The sequence below is a fragment of the Anthonomus grandis genome, chromosome 12 (genome assembly GCF_022605725.1).
Source record: "Anthonomus grandis grandis chromosome 12, icAntGran1.3, whole genome shotgun sequence".
In the NCBI taxonomy this organism is placed as follows: Eukaryota; Metazoa; Arthropoda; class Insecta; order Coleoptera; family Curculionidae; genus Anthonomus; species Anthonomus grandis.
In genome coordinates, this window is record NC_065557.1 from 24,529,017 (window position 1) to 24,537,098 (window position 8,082).

Consider the following 8,082-nt stretch of genomic DNA (forward strand, 5'->3'; position numbering starts at 1 on the left):
AAATGAATGAACTTTGACGTGTTTTATAATTTTTTTTTGCTTTATTCCAATTTTTCTTTTTCAATCCAAATAAATAAATAATACTTTAGTATTTTAAGATAGCTTCTATTTAATTGTCTTTATTCTCATTGGGACCTCGATATGATTTAGTCTGATTAAAGTCAATATTTGGTTTAATTTCATTGAGAGAGACATCACTTTCATTATAAAACAACCTTTTTGAAGTAAAACTTCTTTACGTACGCTTGAGTTAGAGAGTAAGCTGGCGAATGCGTTTCGAAAATTGTGATCGGACGAGATGAACGGTAGTTGAGAAGGAGGTACAGTAGTGGAGATAGAAAGAGACTATATAGATAGAGACGAGAGCTACGGTTCGTACATGACACTAATACTCGAGAATTCATTTCAGTAATAATATCATTCGGTTCGTATATTACTTTAGATGCACTTTTTTTATTTTGCGAATATTATAATTATTCTGTAAAATGCAGTGTATCATTTTCAACCCAATCATTTAATGGAGTATGAGCTTGATTATGAGTTGAAAATTTGGTTAATGCGTACTAAACACAATGTGAATGATAAAAGAAAATTTTCTTAGGTACGTGTTGTAGGACAAAGTTTTAGCCATGGTCAATTATCTTCGTCCAAAAAACACAACTGAAATTAAGCGATTTGTTGGTCTTTGTTCTTGGTATCTAAGGTATTATATCTAAGGTATCTAGGAAGGTATTTAATTCACTGTCATTAGCGACCACTATAACTTACTATGGCTGAGTTCTTTAAAAAAGCCTATTGGTAAGTTGTGTGAACGGTATGTTTCATTATATTTTATTAAAACGACTTGTTTCTCTCGTGTCTAAAATAAGTCTTTTTACATTATTTGACATAATTCTGCATATGAACTGGCATGAACCCTGACTAAGCTATTGACTAATATATGTAAATATAGTAACTTAAAATATTACGTATGTAGGTACCTACTATATGCTAAATAACCTACTATATTATAAACTTAATTCTAAATAATATTACATAACTTAAAGCCTCTATTATTATACTACAGTTGACTTATTGGTTCATTCGCATAAGGTAGCACACTTTCGACTTAATTCGACTTAAAAAGGTTCTTAAAATATTGTTCCTGATTATAAATGACATGTTAAAAATTATTTTGTTTATAAATTTATCCCTATTCGTCTTCCTATGAAAATTAATTTCTGAGAATAAAAAACCTTTGTTTCTAAGCCTCAACGGGCAGAAGTAATTGATTCTTGCCACAGTCCTCCAATAAGTGGACATTTTAAATATTCGCAGACTGTCAGTCGAATTCAGGAGGAAGCCAGGATGTATTAAAATATGTATGGTGACATTTGATTTACGGTGCTCAAAAAACTAATAATACTGTTACCATGGATTTGATGGGAAAAGAGAAAAATGCTTCTTATCCGTATCAGATTATGGCTGTTGATCTTATAGGTCCATTTTCTCATTATAAAAAACAATAAGTGGATTTTTGCTGTTTCTTGTTGGTTTTTTTAAAGTACACTATGATTTTTCCTTAAAGTCCCAAGTGTCAATATATAGAACAAGTTTTATAGGATAGAGTGCTTTTATTTCATGATCATCCATATTTGCTTATTTGTGACAATGGTAATCAATTCACCTCTAAATCTTTCTTAAACATTAGTAAAACCTATTCATTTAACATCAGATTTAAGACTTAAAATTCAGACTTACTTTATTCCTGTGTCCTATGTCATTGGCATCATCAAGTAATATCTAGCTTTTTTTTTAATTTTTATATCAATATTTGCCTTTGTCATACTTTCTTTTTGCGTTATAACCTGTAAATGGTTATGCACTTTATGTCAGTTTTGAATATTTTTTTTAAGACCATATTTTCTAGGTTGTTATAACCTACTGGTTATCAGCCCAATGTCAATTTTGACTGGTTAGGGTCATATTCTTGACCTGTTTTTTTTTAGATTTATAAGTATGAATTACATTGATTCTTATTTTTATATATCTATTTGCTTTTAGTGTCATCTAATGTCAGATAACCAATACTGCATTCAGTCTATTTCTTATTATAAGATAAAATTGTTTTCCAATTTTTATCACAAAACTCTGTGATGAGTACTGGTGCGTCCCCGCTGCTTTTATATTATTAAGATTTTTCATTTTTTTGTTACCAATTTAATGGGTTTCTGACTAATCACAAACCAGTTAATTATTGCATAAAATTGTATTATTTTATGTTTTTTCTTTTTTTTATGGCTCCGATGCTATTTGCACTGAATTCTGTTTTGCGTAATTTAAATTATTTTAACACTTATATATTACACCATACCTCTGACTTTCTTAATTCCCTGATTACTTCTACTAAATTCCCCCTTTCACACAACCTACAATCCCTGCAAGTATAATGTTCATACACGCGCATAAACCTATTCTGCGCACCTACACATAAGAAAGTCAAGAAGGTGAGAATATGGATTGGCTGAGTAAGGATTTGAGCAGTGCAGTACAGTATATAAATCGAATAGTACCGGTACCGATATAATATAGTGTTTTTTTTGCCTGACACGTCTCCTGCAATAGTGGTAAGTCAGAGTTTCTTCCTTTTCTTCCATTAGATATTTTACCGTTTATTTCTTTAGATTCATTAAATGCGGTAAGGGGAGATACTAATCATTCAGAATAAATATTAAGAATCGGCTTCTCCTAAATTAAATACAGTCAACTTTAAAGTTGTACGCAAAGATTATTTAAGGTCTTATTTCCCTTAATAAAATTATACACGGATATACACACCCAAGTGCTCATACTAAGTACATTTTTTTATGCTAATGTAGTCTCGACCAAAGTCGGATTATCAGGGGGACTTACGAAAGAAATTCTTATCATGTCTCACAGATTTGTATACAGGTAAATAATACACGTACTTATATTTTTATTTTTGGAGTACAATAGTTCTCCAAATATATTCTTAATATTGTTTCTTTTTTTCTTTTAAGGAAGCGGGTAAATGTAGCATTTTGATTTGCCACCCATATATTTAACCATAGGTCAACATAAAATGCAATATAAAAGGGTGGACAAGAAAAGAGTGCTGGGCTAGCCTATCTCGCGGAGAGTGGTCGTGCAAGTTCTTTAAAACAAAGGAAGTAAATAAAATAAAGCTCAGGGGCGCCAGTGACCAAATTACCCTTAAAACACCCCTATAGAATTTAAGTAAAAGACCACACAATACTTACTATAAAAACTACTGCATATAATAAAGACCCAAGTATTTACGAATTATAAGTCCTGTAAAAGCTCTGCCTCTGGAAATTAGGGTCAAATAAAAGCTTTAAAATTTATTTTCAAATGACAGGTAAATTTAATTCAAATTTAGGTTGTTAATTATATAACTTTAATTGGGGGAATAACCGTAAGGTTATGAAAATATCAACACTACTAAAAAACGGGCTATTATACCATAATATTACTTAATAAAGCTTATAAAAAAAATACAACGAAGATAAACCCACCTTATTGTGGTCACAATTTGGTTTACACTTCTGCCGATATAAAAAATAAAAAAACTGTATTATCACACTTTTTGTGTCGATAAGTAATATTTTAAGCCCTACTTTTGAATAAAATAAATACCTACAAAAATTACACTTTGGACACGGTAAGTAAAAATAGGTAAGTTTTCAATTTAGCCTTAATTTAAATTACAAAAAAAATATATATTTCCGAAAATCGATAAGAAATAATAACATTTTTAACAACATATTTGAAAGAAAAAGTCAATATTTCCTCCAACTTGATTGTTGCCTGGCAACCGAAAATAACAGTAAGGAAATATTCATTTCTGTACTGTAAGGAAATGTTATTTCCATACAGTAAACCTTAGAACATAAATGCGAACAGGCTTTTTCCTAAACAATTTTATTTTTAAAACTTTCAGCACAAACAAGGTTAACATTATATTTTAAAATTATTACTTATTATTTGTTATATTTACTGTTATTTGACAATTAGTACAAGTATTGAAAACTGGAAGAACTTGGGAACTAATAGCATTGTTTTGTTGAATATTTTCCAAACTAATAATTTTATTTGTATGACAATAACTATTACTATAAATGATCTTGATGTATTGGTTTTTGAATCCAGTATGGTAACTAAAAGTTTAGATAGTAGGTCTTGTATATCTTGTACAGTCATTTTAACCAGCGTCCATTAACTAACGTCCATTCTGCAAGCTCCGGAAATTCCAAATATTACAGCTACCTACAACAATAAATAAGCATGTAAAGAATCCAAATATAATTTGAAGTTTTGTAAGTTACCTTAATCATTAAATATTCCTTATCTGGAGCTTCCTGAATAAATTTGTTTATTTTTTCTTTAGTTAAAATCTTGGATTTTTTTGGCTTATAGGCATGTGCTTGTTTCAGGAATGCCCGAAGTTTTGAATATTCAGATATATCCACATCATGTCTAATTGCAAGGGTTGCCTTCAGCATTGAACAATTGGCCCATAAAGTTGAAGAAGTCATCTTGAAACCAAGCTCCAAGAAGTATGCCATTACAACATTTTCCAAAAAAGAAGTTACATTTTTATTCGTACGGTAGTCCATGAAGCGGTTGTATACATAGTTATACTTATTTCTAGATTTTACTGGTAACAATTCCAATGATGCAGCATTCACTGCCTCCGTGAGTTCTGGGAGGGTTTCAGAAATGGAACAGTCATCATCACTCATCATTTTACACGTTACTTTGGCTTTTTAAAACGTTAAAAAATCAACACTTTGGAAAGACGCCACAAATAAACTTTTCACTCGTCAAGTTTGACAATTTAAAATTATGTACTTCGTTTCCGTAGTTACAAAACAATGTTTCATGGCTTCTTTTATTTAAGGGAAAAAAAATAATGTTGATTTAAAATTTTTAACATGATTAGTAATAATTTACCGTAATTTTAGTGATTCCCGATTTTCGGAAAAATAGTATGTAGACCTCGTAAGAAAAGCCACATTTCCGGACTCCGTATTGCCAGTCTCGGCTTGCGCCTCGACTGGCAATTTTTACGATCGCCCGGGAATGTTAAGCTTTTCCTACTAGGTATACAATATACTATTAACCAATTTATTTTCAGCATTTAGGCTGCACCAAATTTACAAAAAAACGACTTATCTGGGAGCCTGGGACACCACAACAGACTCAAAGAATCGAGGACACCATCAAACAACTGGACATATCTGGAACTTCATCATACCAAACTAACTTTCATCCAATCTGGAAACCGGAGACCAACGAGGAAGAATAGAACTGCTTTGGGTCTTTCTTTTCACCCTATCCTTTAACCATAAAATACCCCAGTACCCATGTAGCTTTTGTCATAAATTTAAGAATAAATATTTAATTTAGCACTTATTTAATTATTTAATTTGTTGTAATAAAATTTTAAAAGTAAGCTATTATGTAATAAAATTATTCTTTAGTGTCAATAAAATGTACAGTTTATATCAAAACTTCAAGATGAATAAAGAACTTATTTTAAATATTTTTGGCTTATTATTTATGGCTTAATATTAATAACATTATTACAAAAAATAGGTTTATCTTTTACTTACACAATGGTGAATTTTTGTGGCTTTTATATACTTTTTTTTTACACTTTCAAAGTAACAGAATTAATAAAATTGTTCTAGCTTTCGAGTCCTCCAATATAAATTAATTTATTTAAGCTAAAAAAATAAATTTATATTTAAACCTATTATAGTCACCCAAAAAAAAAAAAACAATTAATCTGGAATAAAGTCTCATAAACTTACCGAAAGATTTTCTATGCTACTATAAGACCAAAACCATTTATCCTGACCAAAGTCAGCAAATGAATTTCAAAAGAACTCCTACAGAGATATAATTCATTTAATTTGCTAATTTTGTAGCTATTAATCCACAAAGGAACGCAAAAAATACTAAAGCGTTAAATTGTCACACAACAGCGATTTTAGTCTGTACTACTTGCACAGAAGTGTATCTGGGCAGAAAATGACCGATGCTCGGCGGTTTACCGTGAGCGAAAAACCCAAAAAAACGAAGAACGCGTACAAAGAATGCCAGACTAGGATTATTTTCAAACGAATATTATTTATACAGGATGGCTGTGAATTAAATAGTAATATACAGTTCGATAATTTTTAATTGTTTGATTAAATAGTTAAGAAACTTTATTTTTAAAGAATTAGATTAATATATAAAATGGTTTAAACAAAAATCAACCGTTACAGATTTTCCATTTAATTAAATTTTTATTTAATTATAATAATGCCAATGCTCCGCTCATTACGCAAATGAATCATAATATAAATTATTTTCAGTCATCAGTTAAATAAAGCAACAATATTCAATACAATACAAATATTTAATACAAAATAAATTACTCATCTCAAATTTATAAGTGGCGGCGTTACTATTTCTATGCGGATTCCTTTTTTTATTCTTGGTTTATGGGAGTCTGCTTTCGGTGTGGAAGGAGAATCTTGCACTTGTCAAGATCGATATCGATTTTTATTTTCTACCCTGCCACTGATTTGGTTCCCGTATGTTAGTAGGAGCACACATTAACTTTTATTGCCCACTCAAAGAAAGAAAATTGTATAATTCGCTTAAAATATGGTTTGCCATTGATTTCTTAAATTTCTAACGTCTTTTAACTTATCAAGCCACGACTTGGTAATTTTGGAAGAGGATGCCTTAGATTCAATTGGAAAGTTTGCGAGGCGAGTGATAGACATTTTTTGATTCGTCCCGGCATGATGACATTAAATTTTTTTATTATCATTAAAAAATTTTCGGTATTATCTCGCATGAGATTTAGGTACCGATTCAATAATTGCCGTAGTACTACTGCATTCTGGTAACGCACACCTCTTTTATTTTAAGTTTTTGGCGGATGACCTCGGTCAAATAGCTTAGTCTTCTCTCCCCGAGGACTCCATAAGGAAAGTAGGATAAAAGAGCAAGGCTTTATGGAAGGAACATTAGAGAAAGAGAGTAAGGAAATGTAAGATAGGTCGAGCTTAAATATTAACAATTTACCAAGAAACGCATGTGTTATACCGGGTGAACTTTTATATGCAAAATCAATGTAAATAAACCAAAATAAACAAAGTATTACCGAACTAATTATTAAATATCTTAAACTTTAAAGAAAATTTATGTTAACTAAAAATAAGTAAAATTAGCAAAAAGTAACAAAAGGAGAGAGAACGAAACATTATTAACTCGACATTAAAATATTTTAATATTTCAGTTCGTTTTGGAATTAAAGTCAACATCTCATGTTCACTTTGCATAGGTATTTTTATAATCTTGTCACTGTAATAAAAAGAAATAAGAGAAGCGAAATAAGAGAACCAGAAATTCCATTTATTTTAATTCTGTGTGAATAATTAACGTTTTCAAATTTATCAATATGATTTTTAAAAATTACGCTAACACTGGCACCTGTATCTAGTAAAAGTGTGATAACCAACTGTTATATAATTTAGTAGTAACTTTGGTTTCTGATTTTCTATATTCCCCTTAGTCTCGAAAACAACTGTATTATATAAATAATAATAATATTTGCATTTGTATTTTCACTAAATTGTGCCCTTCTTTTATAATTTGTAGTATTAGAATTTTGCATAAAATATCCACGCTGGCTATTATTGTGGCTTACACGGCTATTTCCTCGGTTAAGTGTATTATTAAAATTTGATCTATTAAAGTTGCGTGAATTAGAAATATGTCGATTTTGCCTGCTGTTATAAAAATTGCTATTTGAATTGTTATTATTTGACCTATTAACATTCGAGTTATTATGCCCTGAGAAATTTCTATAAGAACCCCGAACTTGTGAGTTGCCTCTAATATTAGCTTTTATTTATATAGCTATTACCCCTATAAGAGCCTCTATGAGACATCGAATTATTATCTGGACTTAAATGAAAAAGTCTCTAGAACCAGTCAAAGATATTTCTTCACTTATAGCACCGCTGATCGCATCATTTAAAGGTAAACAGTTTCGAG

General features: G+C 30.2%; 1 long non-coding RNA gene across 1 annotated transcript; it reads left to right on the forward strand.

Annotated features, from left to right (window-relative positions):
* Nucleotides 1–2,542: 2,542 nt before the first annotated feature.
* Nucleotides 2,543–5,566, forward strand: LOC126743116 (uncharacterized). The gene is made up of 2 exons (XR_007662782.1): nt 2,543–2,606; nt 5,159–5,566. It is a non-coding gene; the product is annotated as an uncharacterized LOC126743116 (long non-coding RNA).
* The last annotated feature ends 2,516 nt before the right edge of the window (nt 5,567–8,082 follow it).